This window comes from Excalfactoria chinensis, chromosome 4 (genome assembly GCF_039878825.1).
Source record: "Excalfactoria chinensis isolate bCotChi1 chromosome 4, bCotChi1.hap2, whole genome shotgun sequence".
Taxonomy (NCBI): Eukaryota; Metazoa; Chordata; class Aves; order Galliformes; family Phasianidae; genus Excalfactoria; species Excalfactoria chinensis.
The window spans coordinates 77,155,867-77,180,978 of NC_092828.1; the positions used below are offsets into that span (position 1 = coordinate 77,155,867).

Genomic DNA, 25,112 nt, shown 5'->3' on the forward strand with positions numbered 1-25,112 from the left:
CTTTCCCAGGTATTAGTTATAAGGCCACCAGTTGATCGGAGCGCTCCAGTGACAGCGGACAGGGCTCTCAGTGCTACTGGCTGGCACGGACTCACCCATGTGCTGGTGCTGGCAGCTCTTTGAACATCCCTCCACAGCTGCAATGGTGTCAGCTTCCACGGGAGGCACAAAACGTAAGCAACTCGCCCGCTAGAATGGGGGGGGAAGCTAGCAGAAATGAAACCTTAAAAATAGATTATAAACCCTCTGCACTACGATCCTTCAAGATTTGAGTGCAAAACATTAAATGTTTGATACAACTTCAAACTGTATGTTAAAAAAAGAACTGAAAAGAGGCAGAAAATATCTACAAAAATTTTATAACATCTGTAAAATACTCTTGATGATGAAATATCAAGGAAGTCTGACCTATTTAGTTCATCAAAGACTGAGCTAAGGGATGAGTCGATCATCATCCCTAGGAATTGATACGATGCTGAACAGCACATCTTTAATCTATCAGGAAACGATATCAAGTCAAGTTAAACTTAGAATCGAGATGCATAGTTTTAGCTGCTAGGAACAACTAAGAGTCACTGGACAGTTTACTTTAGGATGCAGAGATACACCATCAAACATGGTCTTTAATATCATTCCAAAAGGCATTCCCTAGTATAAAAGAAGGATTCAGTATAGGCTTTGTTCTTCATTGCTGTCAGCCAAATGTGTGATCAGACTGGATTCGTAATATCTGTTTCATATTATTCACCTTAGATGAATTCCCAGGACTTAAAAATAAAAATTGTACTGAATTGTGACACTGTGTCAACATTTCTTGCAAAATGCCATCCAAAAAAGCTCAGGCTGGGCTGATTAAAACTTACAGGCACAGATCATTTAGAAATGCTGTTTTTCTTCTGGACTTTGTAATTTTTATTATCTCTCTATCTGTAGAAAAAGTCCGGGGATTGAACACCAACCTGTTGTGTTTCAAAGTGCTCAGATGGACTACCTGGGCAGCTGCCAGCCTCTACCGTGGTGAAGGAGGTAATTCATTAACTCCGGTCCTCCCTGTTGGTAATTTTATCCTCCCCAAACTGGCACTTCCTGATAACATGAAGGAGTTGCAGCAGAAGAGTCCTGTTTATCACAGTCATGCTCCTCTTCTGACCTTAAACATTTAATATTCATAAAATAATTAACCCAGACTCTTAGAATTCAGCTACCTTCAACTGATTCGCACAAACTCTGCTTCTCTGTCTCTTGGAAAAGATAAATCTGTACATTCAACCACATTGTCTGATCTGTGACAGATTCTGCAGTTTTCCATCGCATCTCTGCTGAGTTCCAGTAAAACGGCCCATGCCTTAATGACAGATGTACTCACCTGATAGAGTGCAATACTTAAATGGAGGAACAAAAGGATCTGAAACTGCCTTAGGGAGTGAGGTCAGGTGAAGGTTAATCAAAGGAAATGACAGTTAGATGGTATGCACAGCCCTGGAGATTGCATGTATGCGTTCTGTTGGGAAATATTTAACTGCTTTTGCTCTATTTAGAAGAAACCACCATAAAGTGCATACACAAAAAATTAAAAAATTAAAAAAAAAAAAATCCATACCTGCTACTTAGCCCAGTAGGGTTCATGTTGGTGGAATCTGGACTTGAAAGGAAGAGAACGCCAAAAGATGGCAACTGCTCAAATGGTTTCACTATTATAAAATATTTCACCATTGTAAAATGTAATACAATAGCTAGGGAGTTTGGGAAATTCCATACAGCTGCTAATGAACATTGCCTATTATTACTTCAGCTCTTACTTACCTTGCTCCCATATTTTTCTTCAATATTTAGTTGGCTTCTCTTAAATGCAAACTTGAGCTAGCAAGAAAGAACTACAGCTGGAAATTCTGTAGAAGTCTACAGAAACTCATTTGTGCCCTGTAATGAATCTGATTTGTCCGTATTCCTGCCTCATTTGCATTTCCTTTCAACAATTTTCATACATTTGGATTTTCACTTCCAATAACACTTGTAAAAACTGCATGCATGTGGCAAGGGATTTTAAAAAACACTGTCTTCAAACATTTAATCCTAAAATTATTCTAGTATTTGTCCACAATTAATTAGGGAATTAAACCAATACCACGTGACTTATCAATCACAAATAAGTAACACACCCTGGATTCTGAGTTCCAGTTTCGATTAGAAAGCCAGCTAGTCAATAGAACTCATGTAAAAATATTAACAACTATTTCTTTTTTCTTCCCACAGAATAAAAGGTAAAATTCACCAAATGAATTATTAATTACCAGTTATTCATCCAGCTCTACTAAAAAGTAATCTGTTTCTTTTTTTAAGCATCAAAAAGGTCTTTTAAATATAAGTTGCAATAATGAAAAATGGCAGCAGATCTTGAAATGTGCCCTTACCCGGTCTGCAGATATGTAAAAGGTTACAGAACCAGAGTTATTAAACCCCCATCACTCTGACAATTGATTTTGAACACAGTCTGTTGCAGTCTTTATAATGCAAGATCATAAATGTTCAAAACTAATTTATTGCTCTTTGTTCCACCTGGCAAAAATATACTGTCAAATTGAGTCGTGCTGTAGGAAAGATGCAGATTAGCGTTTGAGTCTTATTTTTATTCTCATTTGTACATTTCTTTGCAGTTCTGTGTGTGGTTAGAAGCATTCACAAAAGGAGCAAAGAAGAGGAAGGGATTATGCTGTTTTTAATAAATAGGAAATGTCTGTACAAACAGGAAGAGGTATTTGTTTTAAAATTACTGGGGAAAAGTCAGAATGGATATTTACTGGCTTAGATTTGCCAGTATTGGTATTTCGTGTTTGCACTCCATTAGCTGGTGTCTTACAGAATTTTAGACATGCATAAATAAAAACATCTGCTCTATATGTACGTCTATGTGTGCACCAGGTGAGGATCAACCCACAAACCAATGAGGAAAATGCAAAAGATCTCATCCTGTATGTTTTTCCTAAAATTAGCAATTTCTAAGCCAGAACCAATTCTATTCCTAACTTGTATTTTCTGTCACTGCTCATACCTATGCCAGGGAATTGCACATTTCCAAAGAGACAAATCAAAGAGGAGGAAGAAATGGAATTTTGTGGGGCAGTCCGAGAGAAGTGTGAGGAGGCAGATTATCCTTCTGAGAACAAGGAGAGAAAAGTCAGCCTGTACCTGACCACTGAGGAATGCTTCTGTCTGTACCTACAAACTGTGCTTAAAATGTGCCACTGCATATTTTGGTTATTTCTGAAGCACATATCTTCCTGCAGATGCAATCGTTTTTAATCAATAATTATATGAATATCTGGGATCTCACAAGGCTGTATGACAATAAAACATGTTTCCAAACTAAATTTCTGCTTCATTCTTAGGTTGTACACTGCTTTTCTTGCTCACTTTCTTACATTTTATGTACATTTCTCACTGGATTTCCTGTTCACTTGTGGTACATGGTCCACTTTACACTAGTGTAACAACACAGTCATTTGTGAAGATGAAGGTTTTTTTGTTTTTTTGTTTTTTTAGTGATAAAAAAGAGCATATTAAAAGTAAGTTTATTTTCAGAATAAAATCCTGTCCCATAGAGCAAGCACAATGAATGAATTACAAGTTTTGTAAGGCCAGCTGCTCAAGCACAGAAAAGGAACACACACTAACAAAAACCACAAAAAACAACAGAAACCAGCAGAGCATTTCAGCATCAAAAATACACCTATCTCAAAGTCTCCATATCTCTCAGTATTTTTTCTCAGTAGAAAGATGAGCCTGTAAAATAACAGCTCTTTTCAAAACAACCACATAATACTTTTTTAAATGACACGTTTTAATCTTACGCATTTTATAGTCCATTATTTAAAACTTCCTCTTTCCATTATCTACAGGCAGAATAATTTAATTGTGCTGGCAAGTTTACTTCTTTTGAATGATTATTTTTACCATGATTATGAAGAGGAAGCTATCTGACTGTATGCTGGAGCTGCTGCATTCATGGCTTGTAGACATCTGTCTGATATTGAAATTAATTTCCAGTATAAAACAGTTAACAGAATAACCCTAGATAAAGGCAAGAGTAATATTAATTTCAGTCTTTTTGTTGGCAATGTTGTAAAGTCCATTGCTCAAGTAAAGAGCACTTTCCTGAGCCAGATACAAATTAATTTCACCATTCTTCTTCAAATAAGAGTTTTAAAAGTCAACTAAAGGCTACAACAGCTTTGAAACATGTCGGTGATTGTTTTAATTACCTATCATACAGCTGTGAGATATTGAAAAAGAGAGGGGTTGGGAGAGGAGGGAGAGCAACACCTGGTGTATGAACAGTTGCTTTCCTGACATAAAGAAAAAAAATAGTTTCCAAGCATTTAGACCAACCAAAAGCTCCGCGAAGTCACCACAGATTCTTTTGTCAGTATGTTAATGTGGTATTTTTATTCTGTAATACACGTTCATTTTCTATTAATAGCTACTTTGACTGTTAGATAAAACTATTGAATCTCCAAATATTAAACATGTGAATCCTGGAAGCTCTTAAATCTTGCTCTTCAGCCTGAAGTTGGTCCACAAACTACAATAAGTTGCTAAAGGCACACATGGGGCTTCTTCTTAGGGTCTATTTGTATTGCAAAAAGCTAACGGCACTTTTACATGCAACTACACAAAAACGCATATTTTTGTCATTTCAACCCCTAACAGAAACGGGATCTAGAGGCTGCTAGGACATCTGATGGCCTTTGACATTCTGCCTTCCAGCCTCTCAGCCATCAGTCAGTGCTGAGGTAACAAAAGACCACTAAAATGTACAGTTGTCATCTCCACGCTACATCTGTTGGCCACGCTGCTAGGAAGTGTTGACCCCATCATTTCACTGTAAACACTGCCGAAATCAACAACAACAAAAACAGAAATGAAAAAGGAAACTGGATGTCAAAAGTCAGGTCAGAGCATTTTATTTGCACATGTGTCAGTAAAGATAGAAGGAATCGCTGAATTAAATTAAATCAAAGCAAACCTGCTAATTAAAACAGCTAAAATTATGTTTGTGAAGATGTGTGACTGGTTTCCTGCTTATCTGCAAATAAGCCTCCCCATAATATAAACATGTTTCCATCTCCACTTCATTTATAATAAGTCTTTAGGCAGATTGTAATTAGTATTTTGAGTTTCTAATAGAAGAGCTATTGTGTTACAGGAGAAATATTTTTCCTGACCATCAGAACATTTATTATTTCAGCTCTGCTCTCAAGGGTTCTCACCTGTTCTTCTCATGCTGGTCAAAGTCTCGTATCCAATTTGTCTGAATCAAATTGTTTGGGTGTGTGTCTGAATAACATCATCTTCATAATGTATTGCTTGGAGTTAGCCACAAATGCAGGCATTGTATTCAGCTCCACCTACAAGCCAAAGCAGAAATGATTACCAGTTTTACTTGGATTTATTCTGTAGTTTGCTTTTCATTCAACATCGAAAGAATGATCACAATGATCACGTTGCGGAGCAGAAAAACTGTGTGAAAAAGAAACTTTTACGCAAAAAAAGATACTACCATAAAATCAACATTTTTGTTTGTTTTACTTATTCCCAAGTTCACAGTGCATAATTTTATACAAACCCAATTACATAGCTCACTGATTTACTGGCAAAGCTGGCCAGAAGAAATTATCTGGCTCTAGCTAATGTGTATGCCCATTTACAATCAAAACAAATCCACTGAAAATTGCAGAATGGCCACAAAGAAAGAAAAAGTCAAATCAGAAATGTATCAGAAATGATGCAGTATGCAAGCTGAATAAAAGTTACCCATATACTGTTCTCACTGGGTATCTAGTAAACCGTGTTTACAAGTATGGAATCAGTCCTTCAGATCATGCGCCGATTATTCCATCCAGTATCTGACATTACGCAGGTATGGAGTTGCATTGGCTTGGGAAGCCTGGTGTTTTCTTTTTGCCTTTTTCATAATTGTTTTTTAAGGATTAGTTGGCGCTGTTAACGGATGCACAGGCTGACTTCAGCAGCATTACTCAGATGTTTACCATTACTCACGGATTTGAGCACTTTTTTCAAATTCCAGGGCATAAGGCATCAGGCTGCATGTGTATCACATTAACAAATGGCTTCACAAATGTACTGCGACCTGATGTGGGTATCTTGAACACAAGGATTGCCACCACTAATGTTGCAGCAATGTCCACGTGTTACCTACGCTGAAAAATATCCTTTCTTGTTGTTGTTGTTGCTGCTGTTAAACATTTCTAGAGCAATAAAGAAAGACCTGGAAGCACACAGGCTCTTTTTTCTAATACTTGGTATAAAGTGACATTTCTACTCTAGAAATATAAACAAAAGGCTTATTATTTTCAAGTTGCACAACAAATAATTTCTGTCTCCTATATATACTCTCCTTGAAATGACCATCAGGCACAGTTCTTAAAGAGACTTTGTTGGACATGGCCCAGAGTTCATTTACTTCCTTACCTCAAAGCAACAGCCTCCTAAAAATACATCAAATTGCAAATATGCTAAAACCCCAATTTTGCTGTAACTGCATGTGCCAGCACTAAGTCCTACATCAATAAGAAACCCCACCGATGTCAGCATGACTTGTGACAACCCAAGATTTCCCTCCCCCCAGCACAGCTATAAAACTGGATCCTTGGTGAGGATGTTTGAATTATGTGGATTATATATGATTAAACAGATTTGGATTAAATCATGGCAATTGGATGGCTTATCAAGAACATACTGACGGAACCACACTGATGTACAGCAATCGAGGTGACCCCATAGACTTATTACAGCCCATAGTGAACTCTGATCAATTTCCATGGATGAGGATTTTTTTACTCAGCGTAGATCAGGCTGCAAGATGGAAGGAGTTAAAACGCTGCTTTCCTGATGAATGGTTTTCATGCCTTAAAATTATGATCCAGGCAACAAAGAGCAATCTTTCTTGCAGGGGAAGCCAATCTCAGCTAAACTCTTTGAGCTTCATTTTATTCACCAGGATGGAAAATAAACCTGACTGTGCCTTGTCCTAATGTGTAAGGAAATACAAACACAAGAGAACAACACCTGAATTAAGAAATCCAACAAAATCCCATCCAATCCAAGTTCACTCTCATACATGATTACATCATTGGATTATTTCACCTAACAACAACAACAAAAAACACCTCTGACTATTGCTTATTTTTTATCACCATATCACTTATGAAGCTTTGAAGGTTGGGTCATTTGAAATGGTTGTCTTCATTTAACCAACAAAAATAGCCAATAATTTCTTGTGTAGACTTACAGTAGGGTTAATCAGAAATTACAGGAATGCACTTCTTCCTCAGCAGAGTAGCAAGGACATAGTCACAATAACTTTCATCTAACTAGGGCTATTAATTCCAAAAGGTTCAAGCTTTGGGGTGTTCAGGCTGCTGCCAAAACAAGCTAAAGCTATAGTGTGAGGGCTTTAATGGCCTGGGAGTATGTGCCTCGTGGATGCTATATACATACTCATGTTTAATATGGGTAACATTTGGGAACCATAGCTACAGAGGTCATGTTGAGGGCAGGGAGTAAAAAACACCTTACAGATATAAAAATGCAAAAGGACCTAGGCAGCCAAAGTCTGGGGTTTGGCAGCATAACAGAGATAAAGGAATCATCAGCACAGCTTTCCTGCACCGAGGCGTTCTGATTTCCGTGCTGAATCCCATGCCTCTCTCCTCTGGATTAAGGGGTCCAGAAGTTCCTGAATGCATGCACGACTTTGAAGAGAAAGAGGCAGAAAAGAGGGATTTAATGTCTACAATAATGCTTTCCTGAAGTTTACTTCAAGTTATACATCAGCTGAAAAAGATCTTCAACCCAAGATACTACATAAAAATTTCAAAAGGCTTACTGGGGGTGGAAAGCTGTTATCTAATCCATTAATGCTTCAAATAGTTTGTACTGCATTGTATGTCATACGAACACAGGGTTGATAAATGCCCTGCATCCCTAGGTCTGCCACATCTGCCTCCAAGGACCTGCCTCATGCAGCAGGACTGTGCTGATGCCCCAGCTCTGGAAATGTACCCCTTTAGCACTCATACTCCAAACCAGGCCCCCACCATGGCCTCTCCTCCACCAAATACATTTTTAGTAAGATTTCTGTGCAACTAGTTACATTGCCATAGCATCCAAGTACCACACAGTCATGAGATCTAGTTCTCTTAACAACCCTCATTTTTTTAGAGAGAAGGTAATTGGGAAACACTTTCACATTTGGAGAACTGAGGCACAAGGAGAAGGAATACATCCAGCATCTCTTCAGGTCACCAAACAGATGAAGTGCTCCAGCACTGCATGGCCACACACAGACTACCATCCCCAGAGCCCCTTTCAGGAGGCAGTGCTGGGGCTCTGAACCTCGAGCAGACCTTGAAACAGGCACCTGCTTCTCTCCCTGCCCAGTAACACTTAATCAAACCAAGCAGGCCTCTGCCCAGCCTGGGGCTGGGTGTTACACACTTGGCATTCCCACACTGTGAGCTTCCCATACACAGGGGCTTGAAATGAGCTCTCATTTGCCTGTATTTCCTGTGCCCTAACAAGGTGTGACCTTGCCTGCAACTTGACTTGTCTGAGACAGCTTCTTGCTTTCAGCTCCTCAAGAGCAGAGCACTAACCTGAAGAGCTATTTTCTCCATGCGATTTCTTCATGCAGAACAGAATTACTTTTTAGTTCTAATGCCTCTCATTGAGTACTCTCATCTATTTCCATTTTTTCTCCTAGCAGGCTCTTTAGTCATATCAGTGCTCCTTGATGAGCTCGGCCATGACTCACAGCAGTGTATTGTTGAGAGGCCCATTTCTTCTCTTAGGTCACTTCCAACCTTGAAGAGTTGTGTACAGTTCTTTGGCATTGCTCTGTCACTGCTCTGTTTCATTCTATGTAAGTGTATGGCATTTTCACCAGTCATTTATTAAAAGACAACTATGACAAAATCAGCAAATTGAACTCGAGTAGAAAGTCTGAGCCATGCTTCTGGAAGGAGCATCCAGCTCCATCCCACCTCGCACCAGCTCACCCAGCTTGGCGGCAGGAGCAGGCTCCACCACAGCAGTTTGACAGGCTCTTAATTTATCCAATTAACATAAATTCACAGAACTGCTTCCTGAACCTGTCAGCCAGCTGAACTGAACTGAACTAAGACAACCAGCTGAATTCCGTGCTGTATTCTGCCAACTATCCTACTGCTCGGAGCTGGTGTCTGCTGAAATTGAGAGCAGACTTCAACAGCCAGGATGGAAAGCCTTTGGCCAAAGGTGCTGCTCACTGGAGAGCTCACTTCAGCAACAAAGCTCGCTCAGATCCTCACAAAAAATACACAGATGTCATGCGGTCAGCCTGCTCTAGGTGGCTGTGTGTGGTAGCAGACAGTAATTAATATTGACAACAGAAACAGTAGCATATAATCATAAAGGAGAGAGCTAAAACCACAAAAATATGGTTTTTCCATAGCACAGCGATGGCATTTTTAAGTTTCCAGGCTCCCTTCAGCTGTATTTTTAGAGGAATAGCAGTAGGCCAAATCGAGCTGTGAATAGTCTCTGATGGACAGTGAGAGGAAAGAAACCTCTGCCCCTGGCAATTGCACTGACACTTCCAGCTGCAGAGGAATAGCTGCCTCACTACTCATTAGAGATGGGATTTGCCATACACACTCTGTGATGCTCTGTTATGCAAGGTAATGCTGTGTGTATTCTCCTCTTCCAGAGCGATGTAGTGTAAAGGCATTCATATTTAGCTCTCCCATCCCCCTAAATCTCTTCCACAAAGGACACTGTCACAACCAAAGCTCTGCAACAAGGAGCGTTTATATATCTGACAACCTTTAAACCCCCGAAGAAAGGAGAAAGGAAGCAGTAAAGCTCTCTGAAGAGCTCTTTGGTGGAACAAGCAGAATTATGAGCAGCAGGAGAAATATGAGTAATTAAGACAACAGTATATCTATATCTTACAGCTGACAGAGTGAAGCTGCAAGTTAGCTCTGGGCAAGGTGTTAGCAGAGGAAAGAACTGAGCAGAATGTTTCTAATGTTATTGTTGAAAAGGCAATGCAGGAAAAAGGCTAAAGGGACAATTTCATCAGAAAGAAGGAAACGGGTCAGCTTAAGAGAGCAGTGGGATGCAGACTTGTAACATTAAAGGAACAGGTCAACAGCTGTCTGTAACAAGACAAGCAATCATTTTGGGAGTTAGCTAACGTGGTGCTCTCACTGTACTTGAAAGAAACCATTCTTAAATTATCTGTTGGCAGGTTGTGCAGAAAGCTGAAGCTACACACTAGCACGGCAGTCCCAAACAAAACATGGGGGCAGATCAAACTGCAGGAGAGCAAAAGGGAAAAGACACAACTTTTTTCAATGAGCAACCCAAAGCTGATTTGGGGCAGCCAACACCCGCACAGAGCCAGTGACAGCCGGGATGCGGTACTGGCCTTTGGGGTGCGTCACCACATTGCTGTTGGTGCAGGAGCTGAGCCGAGCTGCCAGATATGCTGAGCAGGGTTCCAGGCACAGGGTTGGGGCTGGATCCTCTCCTGTGCCGCAGCCTTTTTGACAAGTGCATAAACTCCATTCCCCTCCTTGCTGCAGCCCGTGCAGGGCACGCTCCAGTGATCCCCAGCTGGCAGAGCGCTCTCTGTGGCTCCACCAGCATGCTTTATAGCAGCCCTCAGGCTGTGTTTTCCATCTAGTATATATAAGTGAATTAGTGCAAAATTTGAGCTTGCACAAATCACAGAGCCAGCACGCAGTTTGTCACAGCCAGGCAGCCTTACTCATGACTGCAGTAACAGTAATGAGGTGCACTAAAGGAACTGTGGGCTGCACCCTTGGTTCCTGTAGAAAGCTGGGGTTAGAGCTGGGAAGTGCTTTTAGTCAGGGGGGGCAGGGGAGGGAGACAAACATCAGCTCCCATATCTACACAGATCGAATGCATGGGCTGTTCAGTCACCTGGGGCCCACAGCCAGAAGATCAATGCATGGATATCAGAGGGAGGAGGCTTCCTCCGTGCCTCCCAGACCCATCTGCGTGCAGGAGGAGGTGGGAATCACACAGAGGGCAATATTTATGCTGGAGAAATGGCAGAGGGGTTGCTCCAAATTTACATTATTGTAAACAAGAGCAGCATTTGTCCAAATGATAAGAGCTGTAGCAGAGGCAGAGCCAGAGGGCACCAAACGAGGGTCACCAGCTGCAGCTGCTGCTGCCACCCAAGAAGAGGAGCGGGTGGAAGGATGGGGGACAGTGGGGCTGGGAGGTGCTGAAACCTCCTGCTGCAGCTCTCAATGGAGTGCCCTGGGACACCTCTCACAGCACTCAGCATGGCCAAGTGTATACCCCCACTACAGCTGACTGCCCCAGCATCCTTACCACCCACCTCTCTATTTGTACCACACAGGTACCTGGAAGTCCCAGCCCTACTCAAGCCCCCACCAACAGCTACAGCTCACTGAGCAGCACCAACTCACCAAAAAACACACACCTGGAATACATGCCCCGCACTGAAGCACAGCATAGGTGCTCCCTCCTCTTTTTCCATTTATTCTCTGGAAGGATAGCAGCGAGAGCCCTGGATCTTGGCCACTCCACCCCTTACGTGGCATACAGACTGAAACTGAGGGTTTTCTCACTACAGACTGTTCTCTGCCATTTCCCCTGCTACAATGTATGATTTTCCTACACAATGCTGAGGGAAAGGCTGTGCTCTGCATATTTCAAATCACAAACTCTAATGGATCCTTAAAATACACGCTTCTATTCAGCCCATAAATCAAAATAGAAAGTCAAATCCAGCTTATAGATCTAAATCCTTTTTACACTCCGGTGTAGCTTCATTATGTACCTACGGTGTCATACCGTCTATATTTCTGCCTCCAGCCTAACCCACAGCCTAGCACTGATTGAGAGCACCAGAGTGTGGAGATCTTAAAAACCCCAAAATCAGCGCTACTATTTCTCACTTTCCTGAGCACTAAAATGCATCTAAAATTAGGAAAAATGACCTCCTGTCAGTTTGTTGACTTGCCAATGAGTTTATTTACTCACTCATCCCACGCAGCAATTGTTTCGTGGAAATGCAGATACATTTAATGTTCCACAGCAGCACGAGACCAAGGTACCCGAGAGTCACCCCTGTGCCCAGCAAAGACAATGACAGGGCTGAAATCCTCCTGAGCTGCATTTTGTAGAAAGGTGAGGATCATTACAGTTCTTTGGGCTATGTGCTGTTACAAAGTGAGCACAGAATTTCATATTATTATCATATTATAGACGACATTCCTTTGACAAAGGGTCAAAGTTCAGGAAGACATGAAAAATAAGGAAATAGAACCCAGAAACGGTTAGATCTCTAGCTGGCATAATTGGACACTGAAGTCCATGGAACTGTGTCCATTATCAGGAGTGGATGATCTGACCCATATGCTTACTACTTTCAAGTGTAAAGATTAAAACTGCATGCCTAACAGCAGAAACGGGATATATTGCATTTCAGAGACGCTTGGATTTCCTTAAATTCCGGGGACATTTTCAACCTGCCATCATAAAAACTTCAATGCTGTTTACCCAAACTTTTCAATCGCTCCATCTAAAAAAAGATGATGAGCAACCATGTTCAGTACCACAGATTTTAATGTAATCTGTTTATAGGTTTAGAACAATTTCCAGAATAGAACATTTTTAAATGTCCTGAACCTTTAGCATTCTCACTTTGATCATCTCCCATCAAGTTACGGTTCAGAACAGAACGTGATGGAGCCAGGCTAACGAATCTGCCAGCAATGACATCAGAAAGCCAAGTGACCTGAAAAAAAAGTGTTTTATTTGAGCACCACAATCTTCTTGAACATTTTCCTTTTTATTTTTTATACATTTTAATTAATGTTTTACTTGCACTGCATTTATTTTGCTTGCATGAAAGCTCAGAGCTAGCTCTCAGGAAAAAAAAAAGACTCCCATTGAAAACAAAAGGAGCCTTATTTGACCTAGGGAAGACTGTAGGAGGTCCTTAGATAACAATAGCTAACAATTCTTTTTGGGTTTGAACAGTTTAAATAACAAATGAATTTCTTAGGAGGTTAACTCTAAATAATAATTGTAGATTTTATAGAGTGTGGTAGGGAGAGATTGCTCTTTGACAGAGTTTATATTACAAACCTGATACGTGCAGACAGCTGCAAAAATGAAGTGATACCAGTGATAAAAATACTCTTTCTGCATTAGGCATAGTAGGAAAGGGCAAATCCTGCTGCATGCATGCTGCAGTCCTTATGCATGAAAACAGCATATAAAACAGAATAAAATAGCACAAATGAGCTGAGTGCTTACCTATGTACTGTGTTTGCTTTAAATATTTTTGAGTGTCTCACATTAAATTGCATATGTAGATCTTATATTCCTTCTAGAAAAAAAACTTAGCTACACCGCAGCATTTATTGCCCTGTTAATATAAGCCATCTTAGAAATGGCAAATTAGTTGATAAAAAAACTGTTGCAATGATACACCCCCCTTCCTCTTTCTCTGATGTAAGAATAGATAATTTCTAGTAGTAAAAGTGATTAAATTTGGTGGATTTCCAACTTGTATTTTAACAATGCATTACCTCCTGAATTGCTGCATAAATATTAATAGACAGACTGATATGGAACTTTTGCCCGTAATGCCCTTGGAGGACCATAATCACGGCGAGTGGAGCAAAAGAGATGAGAGAGTGAGCTGAGATGGTGGCATATCCCCAAGCTCCACAGAGCTGCCCTCAGTCCGACACTTCCCATGCAGTGTCACAGATGAGAGGCATCTCAAAGCCTAGGCTTCGCTCAGTAGGAGGTGGCACTTGCCTAAAATACAACAGAAAAATGTCTCATTGATACCAAGAGGAGCTGCGTTGTTTTTTATACAAATTAGCTATGCTTGATTTTTGACACTGTGTACTTTTAAGTTTCACCTGCAGATGTTTGTTAGTTAAATCATCTCCAGAACTATTGTACAATGCTTATATGTTGAAAATCCCAGTGAGACAATCTCATTAAAAGCCGTGGTTGTATTGGCTACCATTTAAAGGAGGGGCTGCTGGACCAGTGAAGCCATATTCATCTTTCTTGAACACTGGCCAATGGACTTCATGGGCCAACACACGGCACAGCACTGGGAAAACCTTTTTTGATAGCCATCCAAATGCACCTGAAACACGTTTGCATTTCCTGAGAAGACAACACCACTGATTTTTGTCACTGTTCAGAGAGAACCTCTCTAGAAACCCTAGAATTTGGCAGTACAAAGTGCAAGGAGAAAGCTTCCTGTTTGCCAACACCTATTCCAAAGCTGTATTTTGGACACTGGTGGACTATGCCAAGGGTTAATTTAATTTAACTTTCACCAAGTTAGAAAGCTATGAAGGTTTAATCGCAAATGAACTCCAGTGGGCCATTTGGTAACTCACAGATAAATGTTCTCATTTCTATTCTTTATAGGCAGTGCTCAAATCATCATAAACCATATTTAAGGAGGAAGAAATTTCACAAGGGGAGGGAGCTGTTTTATATGGTAGAATAAGAGAAAAAGGCAACTTACTGTTTTAAAATGTAAATCGAACAAAATTACCAGAAATACTGCTGGAAAAGAAACGCTGAGAATTCATTATTTTGTTTCAAAGTTAGTTTATCGTAAATCTGCCCTCTGACACGTAATAACTAGTAACGTTTCGGAGGTTATTTGATAGTAAGTTCAACAGTGTAGGTGACTGAACATGTGAGCTGCATGATAATGAGTCCCAGGGGAAATCAGGCTTTAGGATGCAGGGTGAAGCATCCCTAGGCTTGTATTCAAATGGAAAAAACATATTCAAAAGTTTATTGTTTATCTCATAAGAACATCAAATGATACACAGTCCTTCGAATCAAATGTATAAGGCACACGAGAGAACTTATTTGTTGGGGGAAAAATGCCTGATTTGATCCAAATTCAGAAAACCCTAATAGCTTGTACACTGAAACGCACTGGATGATTTTGATATGAAAAGTGAAGGGGAGTATTTGGGTTTGTTCTTTTACAGAAGCAAAAGGCACAGCGAGTCAATTTGTTCTTGCACCAGAATCTAGAATGAGGAGCTAGAGAGCATTAAAGCCAGTTGTTTTCAAATCTTCTGCGTCTCAGTACAATAGAGTTCTTTAAGTGTGACAAATATAAATTGCACTACTCATCCTGAATTTAATTTCCAAAGTATGTTGGCCGTAATTGATTAATTCATAGTGTACAAACTAATTTAAAGCCAATAATGAGAGCAAAAGATTTTATTTTTCAGCGGGGAGGCGTGGTATATACATCACACTCCAGCAGTATAATAGATCCCCACCTCTCAGCTAGTTAAGCTCTTAAATAGTGAATCTGATGCTGCCCTTCCCAAAGTCAATGGTAGTTTTGTCATTACCAATAATAGAAGCAGAATTGGGCCCATTAGCTGTGCCGGAAAAGCATGTAAGACAGAACTTTTTTTATATAAACTCCCTGTATCACAAATGCCAAGGGCAGCCAGCATTCCAAGCCCCTAACTACCCCTCTGCTGGCAGCCTGCCACCTGGGCTGCATAGCGATGCACCGCCCCGCAGCACCCACCTCCCGCCTGCCCACAGAGCCGCTGGGCTGCAGCTCCACCATTCCTGCTTGTCCCCAGAAAACTTGGTGCACAATGCGTTGTTTTGTTGGTGACTTTGGGTACATCATGGACTATTCCAATACCAAATTTCTATCTTAAAAGAAACATAGAACAGATTAAGAGTAAGCCAGCTTGACTCATGCTTTTTAGGTATATAAAAAGGTAGGTTAGGTATTAGGTATAGGTATATATAACCACAACTACCTAGCAGAGGTTCCTTCTTTTAACACAGTTATATATTCCTCTCTGTAACAAGAGGCTGCAATTTCATCACGTGTTTTGGGCACTGAAAACAAAAACAGACCATACTTTTGCACGTTTCAATAACCAAAACCCATTTTCTGTGTGTCTTTTGAAGCTATTCTCCCTTTTTTATTCATTATTTACATACCCTATTCTTAAGTGATGAAAAGTTAAGCAGCATATATCTTACTCAACATCAGTCTATCAATCTGAACTCTTAATATTATGATGGCTTTTTCACAAATGTAACTGGCAGCAGTTTACTGACACACAGTAAATTCTAATTATCTCTAAAACTCTCAATTCCATATTGACAAAAATCAAAGATTGAAATGCACTTGACAAGCTCTGAAATATTGAATGAATGCTTGTTTATCTGCTTCCAGCACGGCTATTTTCCACACCTTAGCTCTGGGAAAACAATAGCATTTAAAAAGGCACCCAAGGCAAGGATAAATAAAAGCCAGCAAGCAGGCAGTAACGCTGTCTGAAATGCTTTTTACTCTTCTTAGTGAGGAGTTACTGCAGGGAGGACGAACGAAACCAAAAAGCTAACATGATCTCAAGGGTTACAAAAAATACCCTCAGAACAGACGGATAACTTTCCAGGTTCCTTCCATAAATTCCCATTACGCACTATCCGACCTTTTTTTTTAATGTTTACACAAGTAAGATGTACAGAGAAAATTAGAGCCACATTAAAATATGAAGGACATGAAGAACGGCCAAGGAGACATTCATACAAATATTAAATAAAACTCATATAAAACAAGACGGCCAGATTGGCAGTGAACTTTTATTATGGTTGCAGAAAACAGCTCGGGCTGTGCGCTGCTCGATGAAGTTAGTCTGCACAGAGCTGCAATATTAAAACATGCATAAATCAGCCCGCTCATTTTCCTATCAAGCATAAAGCTTCTGTCTGCTAGTTATCAGAGGTATTCGCAGATACACACAGAGCGAGTCTATTCGGGGTCCTTCCTCTGTGTGGTCTTTTAGAACTGTCGTTATCAGCTTTCTGTTTATTATTGTGCTCAGTTTAAAGGGAATTTGCCAAGTGATCCCTGGACTCCAATCTTTAGGCCTGTTGTCAGGACAAATTAATTTCTGTGGAAACCCACTGTGCCTCAGATACCATCTAGGAAATGTAGGATTAATGGAGTCCCTGTACAACAAGCTTTGTAGTGTGGCTGCTGGGGGAGGGGAGCGAGTATTGTGAGGAAGTGAGGAATAACAAAAATAAAGCCACTGCACTTTGAGTTACTTTGGGGGGACTTTATGCTTTTTCTTACACAGACTAACATTAGGAATACTGAAAATACAGTGCAGCGAATGAATACAAACATAGAAGTTTTGTTGTTTGATTTTTTTTTCAACAAAATAAAACATGTATCAGTAAAGATGACAGAATTGAAATCTAATTCTCAATATTTTGTATTCTACATGGCCAAGCCAGTCTCTCTGGTAGGTGAAAATGGGCTACCACATGAAACAGCCTCCCGTGAACCCGAGCAGAAATAATGAAAGTCAATACATGATCTTTTGGAAGAGGGGTATTACAGGAGGGTTTGCTACAGGGCCACGTCACAGCTATGTTAGATGACATTTGAGACTCTTGTTTAAAATTGTATATTACTTCATTTTTTAAAATGTTCAGCTGCCACCGTTCTTCTAATAAGTCTACTTAAAAAGAGACTTTCCCTCCTAGGAAAAAAGTAATTATTTTCTTGGGAAGCTAAACTAGAGCTAAATTTAGAGCTGTAATAGGTAAAACCCCATCTGCCTTTATGTTTCTGGAGAGGAGAGGAGAGGAGAGGAGAGGAGAGGAGAGGAGAGGAGAGGAGAGGAGAGGAGAGGAGAGGAGAGGAGAGGAGAGGAGAGGAGAGGAGAGGAGAGGAGAGGAGAGGAGAGGAGAGGAGAGGAGAGGAGAGGAGAGGAGAGGAGAGGAGAGGAGAGGAGAGGAGAGGAGAGGAGAGGAGAGGAGAGGAGAGGAGAGGAGAGGAGAGGAGAGGAGAGGAGAGGAGAGGAGAGGAGAGGAGAGGAGAGGAGAGGAAGGGAAGGGAAGGGAAGGGAAGGGAAGGGAAGGGAAGGGAAGGGAAGGGAAGGGAAGGGAAGGGAAGGGAAGGGAAGGGAAGGGAAGGGAAGGGAAGGGAAGGGAAGGGAAGGGAAGGGAAGGGAAGGGAAGGGAAGGGAAGGGAAGGGAAGGGAAGGGAAGGGAAGGGAAGGGAAGGGAAGGGAAGGGAAGGGAAGGGAAGGGAAGGGAAGGGAAGGGAAGGGAAGGGAAGGGAAGGGAAGGGAAGGGAAGGGAAGGGAAGGGAAGGGAAGGGAAGGGAAGGGAAGGGAAGGGAAGGGAAGGGAAGGGAAGGGAAGGGAAGGGAAGGGAAGGGAAGGGAAGGGAAGGGAAGAGAAGAGAAGAGAAGAGAAGAGAAGAGAAGAGAAGAGAAGAGAAGAGAAGAGAAGAGAAGAGAAGAGAAGAGAAGAGAAGAGAAGAGAAGAGAAGAGAAGAGAAGAGAAGAGAAGAGAAGAGAAGAGGACACCAGGCACACAGGGCCACATTCTGTATTGCTGTGTCCTGTGACAGCCTAATAAATCTGTGAGTTATAAATCAGCCCCAAAGTTACCCTAAAGTAGCACTGAAACACCTAATAGATTACAAAAGAAATGAAAGATACCACTCCCTTAAGGTCAAAAGCCATAAGCAAAATTTGACTTCCTAGCATGCTGCTATTACGACATTAAACTGTTAAGAGCAGTGCTAATTGTGTTGCACAGAACAGTGTATTTCCAGTGCACTTCTCAAATCATATAAGACTGACAGATGTGGGTGATGGAGCTGCAGCTCCTTTAACGTATCCTTCCTGTCTGCAAATACCTCAGTGCACTCTGCTTCTCCTTCAGAAAAACAGGCGCAGTAAGAGAACGCATGGTGTCTGTGTGGTGCCACACTGCGTTTGGAGCAGCATCCAGGGAGATCAGTTTGGGGAAGGAATTTTATTAATCTCAAACTCTTGTGCATCTGAGACTACTTTCCTTATATTAAATATTCCAACTGAGTATATTCTTACCTAACTGAAGCATTTAATCTTGAGAGACTTTATATGCCAGTTTTTACTATTACAGAAATTGAATTAACTCTGTAATTATGAACACAATTACCATTGAACGTTACATGCAATTTGGTGGTAGTAGCTACACAGCACTCACATATACATTGTTTTTTCATTAAAGACTTATGCTATACAAGTGTTTAATTGCAGTAAGAGGGTTACTTGCAACCAGTGGGCTGGATTCCTAGCTGATGGAGTGTCACCCAAACGGTGACAGTTCGCCATAACTGCCAGCCCAGCACCATTAATTCATTCTACTACACACTCAAACCCACAGCAAAGGCAGTGAAAGGATGCCCAGCGATTGATGCATGGAGGGGGGAAAAAAAGGGAAAAGAAAGAAGAAAGCAAACTCGAGGGAGGAAGGGAAGCTCTATAACGTCTTTAAAAACTTTATGTACAGGCACTGCCAAGAAGAAAAGGAGCTGCTAGTCAGAGGAAAGACTGCACATGATTGCCACAGCTCTGCTCTTAAGAGCCCTCTGCAACAGGCATGATGAATGGGTGCTTCGGGGTGGGGCCGGGGGGTCAGAAGGCACGACCCGTACGTCTGTGCAGACATGCATCCTGGCAGCATGGCCGCGCAGAGCCAGATGCAGGTTGTGCTCGCAGCAAGCAGGGTGGCTGCGCGCTGGAGCACCGCCAGGCAGATCCTGAGAGCACTTCACTGCTTTAGAAATGAAAGTGCGTCAGTTCTTCTGCCATGTAAGGAAGCAGCAGCCTGTGGTCAGCCAGGGGCCCGAGGACGTACGCTTGTTTCTTTTTTCAGACCAAGATGGCTAAAAGCAAAGGCTGGGAGCACGGTTATGGTGAGGTCTCATTCAGGAATGGGAAGATCAGAGTGGCACACAGGTGTCTCTGCAGCGTCTGCAGAAATACACCAGGCAATGGCCACCGCACATTCATTCGCTCTTGTCACAAAGTTCACACGTGTGACATCTCCCATGTCACAGCGTTTGCTGGCATTACTTACTGATGATCTCTGTTCATGCGTTCATCCCATTAGATTGATATGCTGTATCTCCTCGCATGTTGGAGCTCAGGTTGCATCACTAGCACACTACTCTATAAAGAAGGCAAACTATTTCATATGGGCGAAGATTATTCCAGACATTATGCAAAATAATTCTGATATCACTCACGCAATCTTTTGCTCAGTCCAAGCAAATCTGCAGTTCATGTAACCCAGTCTAACTTCCTGAATACCAATACTGCTACATCAATTTATGTCAGCTGAAGGTCTGGCCCCACATACTCTCCTCAACCTACTAAGAATCCATTTCTGCTGACACAGTAATACTACAGTGATCTCCAGCTTCACCTGCCCTTCTTTCCTTACAAATCTTTCCTACCTACAAGTGCACACATAGGCAAGAATCCTGCAACACTGCAACCAGAGCTTTAGCAAAGAGATACCCATGGGCAACGCACGCACAAGAAATCAACAGCAGTGTATGATAATCATCATTCAAGTAATTTAGAACCAGTTACCCATGTGACTTCTCTAAATATGAAGTGATCCGCAACTTACAAATCTGAATTCAAAACATGGTCATGTGAAACATTAAACCACAGGACGCAGTTACGGCTCAGTCCTTGGTGGATGCCAGTCTTTACTATAAAACTATTGCATAGATCATTTATTCAGAAGAGAAGAGTATAGCAAGAACAGAAGTTGAAGCATTTCTGGAGTTGCCAACGAGTAGATCTTACCAATGAGGTAAAACATTTAAGCTTTAATGGAAAAAAAATATAAATGCAAATATATATAAAATGAACCATGACAAAAGCTTCTTATGGAAATCTGTGCCTCATAACAAGAATGGTACATGCATTTTGTAACATGCCAAGCCCCCTGGATGTGTACTTTCACTGCTTCCTCACTCCTGGCACAATAACCACAACAAGAGTTATGTAATGGCATGGGTAAAAGTTTTCCGATTTGGGGATATACGATCAGTATCTCAAGAACCTGAATTACCACTCAGTCTTATGAAAACAGACAGAAGGAGAAAAGATTTCACTGGGAGAAAAATGTGTCTGATGGGAAGGAAACCAACTGCTGCATTTTGCTGCAGCTAAGTTTGCACAGGCTGGAGAAAGCTCTCAACTACAGTAAGATCCCCAAGCACTGCAACACAGAAGTACTGCGATTCTAGCCACATAAAGCAAGTCCTGTGTAAGCCAGAGCCACAAGATCCCCAGCTCCCTGTTCAAAAGGAAGCCCCTGTCTGACCCCGGGCACCGCCAACCGCAGCACCTCATCCTGCAGCCATAGGATGGGACAGGAGAGCTCCTTGCATCCACAGGCACCTCCAGAGGCCTCGGAGCAGCAGGACCACAGCCCAGAAGCCTTCATTCAAAGTTTATGATTATATTCCCAGTGCCCAGGGAGGGGTCTGGATACATCAGCAAATGGAGCTGCACACGAGATCTGTTTTCCCAAACAACATCCTGCTCTGCTCTGCCGTGGAAGAAATTTAGTCCTTATTCCTCTTTAATATTCATAGAGTACTGAGCTGCATTAAGAGCGAAGTTTTAATTTCAGAAACATACTGATATTTACAAAGCACAGATTCCAGCCCTGGTTTCACACTAGGTTTTTTTTTTCTTCATTATTGCTGTTATTGCTGGTATTAGTATCACTGGAGAAGTGATTAAAAGGTCCTGGACACGTTACTAAAATAGTCTAGAACCTTCCTTCGACAGCAAGATGACTTCTGTTATTTTATAAACAAGAATAATGGAATTTGAAGTGCTGCCTATTCCCGTCTTCATTCTGAAATAGAGACACTTTCGCTATTAAAATCCTCTGTGAGAGTAATTCCAAATATCTGAAGCAGAGGCCAAAATATTTACTAACTAACACTGAACGCTGTCCAGATCAGCTCTGAAAATGTGAATGTAATGAAAGCCCAGGAGCAGCCAAATCCTGCACATTGCCAGGGAAGTCACGGAGAGATACCTGACGGACACCTACAGCATTGGTCCCTATGTTTATTTTCAGGTGCTTATTTGCTGAAGCACGGACACTCCAGGCTTAAGATCTTACAGAAAGGGCAGTTTGAGCTGCAGTTTTGAACAGTGTGTTTTTGCCCATGGAGGGAGCCCAGCAGTTTAACTACACGTGTTTGTGCATCAGCCCTCTTTTCCATAGCGTTCACTAAATAGAAATTCAGAAGTCTTAGGCGCAGATTAAATGCTTTCAAAAATCAATTCTAGGCTGGCGTATAAGTTAACTGGTCTGACCTTGTGATTTACAGAGTAAACACTTCTTTAGGAAACAAAGTGTAGGAATATTTTATGTTTCCATCATTATTTGAGACAGTAACACACATAAAAATGAGAAAACATGGCAATATTTAAGGACGTTTATGTGTGGATAATTGCTTGAGGTATTAAAGTAGGACTCATTCTGAGGTTTGAGATACTGTAATATTAAAATACGCTAACAAAGGCAGTACCCAGTACACAGCTCAGCCAAACTATAACAAACACTTTGAATTTCACATGGTGTTGTGAATGTAAGTCACATAACCTGGTTCCTACCTGGTCACTCCAAGTGTTTAACTCAGGTAGCTTAATATGAGCCCATAGATTGACCAGGGAAGCAGCAGTGTGATCCACAGTTATTCTGCTTCATCTTCCAAGCTACTGTAGGAACTGTGCAAAGCAGTCATAAAATACACTTCTTCAGTTACCTATTCCTGAGGATGGAGTGCATATGTAACGCCCAAGTACTAATGTGCCTCGCAACAGCATTTTTTTCATTCTCACTAGTGTCAACAGCAGTGTAACCCCAGAGCTTTCGAATAAACGTTTGCCTTAGTTTGATCATATAAGTGTGCAACCCAGTAATTAAATCCAGTTTGTATTTGTAAAGCGCACACTGAGCAACGCTGCGCACAGAGCTGAACCGCGCCGCGTTGGTATCCACCAGCTCTCAGTTCTGGGAAATCCATAAATTCATTTGTCAGAGGTAGAAATACTGACACCAAATTCCTGCTAAACCTTTTGAAGGGGTTTGCTCAAACTCCTGACATAGCGTTTTGCTCTAAACAAATTTCTAGACAACCCTGTGATTTTCCATCTCTGAAAATATACTGTTTCCCCTCCACGAAACTAGAACAGAGGGTCTGAGAGAAAGGAAATTATTAAGCATTCTAGTGGGTTTTTTCCAACAAAAACTAAGATAGAGGTCAATGAATAAGTATGTGCAGGCTGGAACTTAAATCCTCTGGGGTGACTGTAGGCTAATTAATAATTAATGCCAGAGACATGGTGTTTGAAATGCAGATGTGATAACTGGAGGCCTGGCAAAGCTGTTCAGAGGAAGCAGATTTGGATGCTATAGGGAATAGGCACTCCCTTGCCGGCTGGCTCTGAAAGCAGACCTGGGTGCAAAGCAGGGCCTATGGTTTAGATTATATTCCCCTCAGCTGTTAATTACCTGAACCTACTTTGAAGTTTTTCTCTTTTTATCCTCTGCATGAAAAGAGATTGGTTCAGCCAAGGGACTTGAAAAAATGATCAAATACATGGAGTAGAGGAGGGGAATAGAACTTCAGATATAAAGAAGATAAGGAAGAAAAACACTCAGGGAAACATACAAGAACACATTAGGAAGTGCGCGAGTGTGGCTGGCTGTCGGAGCACGGCGTGCTGCTCTCGGTTATTCCAGCCATTAAGTAAACCCCTGCGCATTTTATGAACAGATTTGTTAAAAGGAATCTCTCTATGTATGTATATGGTTTACATTAATTATTTGATGAAAGTACCGTAGGTGATTTTCTATGCTATTTTTAATTCAATAAAGTCATTTAAACCTCCTTATGTTTGGGGCTATTTAATGAGGTGTGCAACATTAACAGAATCACCAATGAGCTGTTACTACAAGGATCCAGATTTTGCAGAAACCGCTCCTTCTCGCGAAGGAGAGAGGCACGGCAGCACCGGGTTCTGCACTGCGAGCAGAGGGGCAGGTGCCGGAGGTCCCTCAGCCCCACGGGCTATTTCCACAGCGGGCAGGGAGAGAGGGCAGCTGGGGCCGGGGCACCCGGGCTCCAGGCCTCGCTGAAGGGAGGGAGAGCCCTCAAAGACGCATGGAGAGCTGGGGGGCCAGTGCCAGCCGGACGCTGACTATCGCGGCCGCGGTCGCGTCTCGCCGAAGGGCTCCGAAGGGCGAAGTGCGGGCAGCGGGGCTCCGTGACGGCTGTGCCGGCCTGGCAGCGCGGAGCCGGGCGGGCTGGCTGCTCCTCGGCCGTCCTCGCTTCGCGGGGGCACATCGCTCCCTGTTCAAAGTGTCTTTTTGTGACGCTCATCCCCGCTCGTTAGAGAGCGTCGTTTCAAAGGCTTCCACCACGAAACTTCGCAGCAACTTCACTAAAAACCCTGTGAACAAAACGGGCGGGGGGGGGGGGGGGGGGGGGGGGGAAGGTCTGCTTTTCTTTTTTCTTTTTTCCTCCTTTTTTTTTTTTCCTTTTTCTTTTTCTTTTCCCCCGGAGCACGGCAGGACGAAGCGCTCTGCCTTACGTCACGCAGCCCAGCCCGCACGCACACACCTGCACGGCGCTCCCGCTGCTGCTCTCCGGGCGGAGCGGGGCACCCCCAGCCCTGCCGCCCCCGGGCGTTCCGAGGGCATCGTAACGGCATCGGGGCGTTAAGACAGTTTGATATTAAATCCCGCTCATTTCCTAGGTGAGGGCTGCGAAGTGAATGTGAGGCAGCATTAAAAGGGAATTGAATTTGCATTCCTTCTGCTACAGGCACATGTTTACATGACCTTTAAAGCAGAATTAAAGCTGTATCATCAGCAGCTGTAGGCAATTCACATTACTAAGGCAATCAAATCAGAAGGCTAAACTAACTATAAAACATAAATTAAACTGATAGAGAATCACCCTAATTCACTCTGTTTACTCGCAGTTTACTTATCCCCTACTAGTAATTTCGGAGCGGTCCGCTGAGCGGGGAGCACTCGGAGGTGGCACTCAGTGCCGCTGTCCGGCGGAGGGGCGGCTCCGGAGCACAACAAAGGCACAGCCGATACCGGCGG

General features: G+C 42.1%; 1 long non-coding RNA gene across 2 annotated transcripts in view; it reads right to left on the reverse strand.

The window, feature by feature from the left end:
* The window catches only part of LOC140251896 (uncharacterized), an 80,617-nt gene that overhangs the window by 50,925 nt on the left and 4,580 nt on the right, over positions 1 to 25,112 (reverse strand). For both annotated transcript variants that reach the window (XR_011903485.1, XR_011903486.1), the window contains exon 2: positions 5,268 to 5,405. This is a non-coding gene — a long non-coding RNA (uncharacterized lncRNA). The remainder of the gene's footprint in view (positions 1 to 5,267; positions 5,406 to 25,112) is intronic.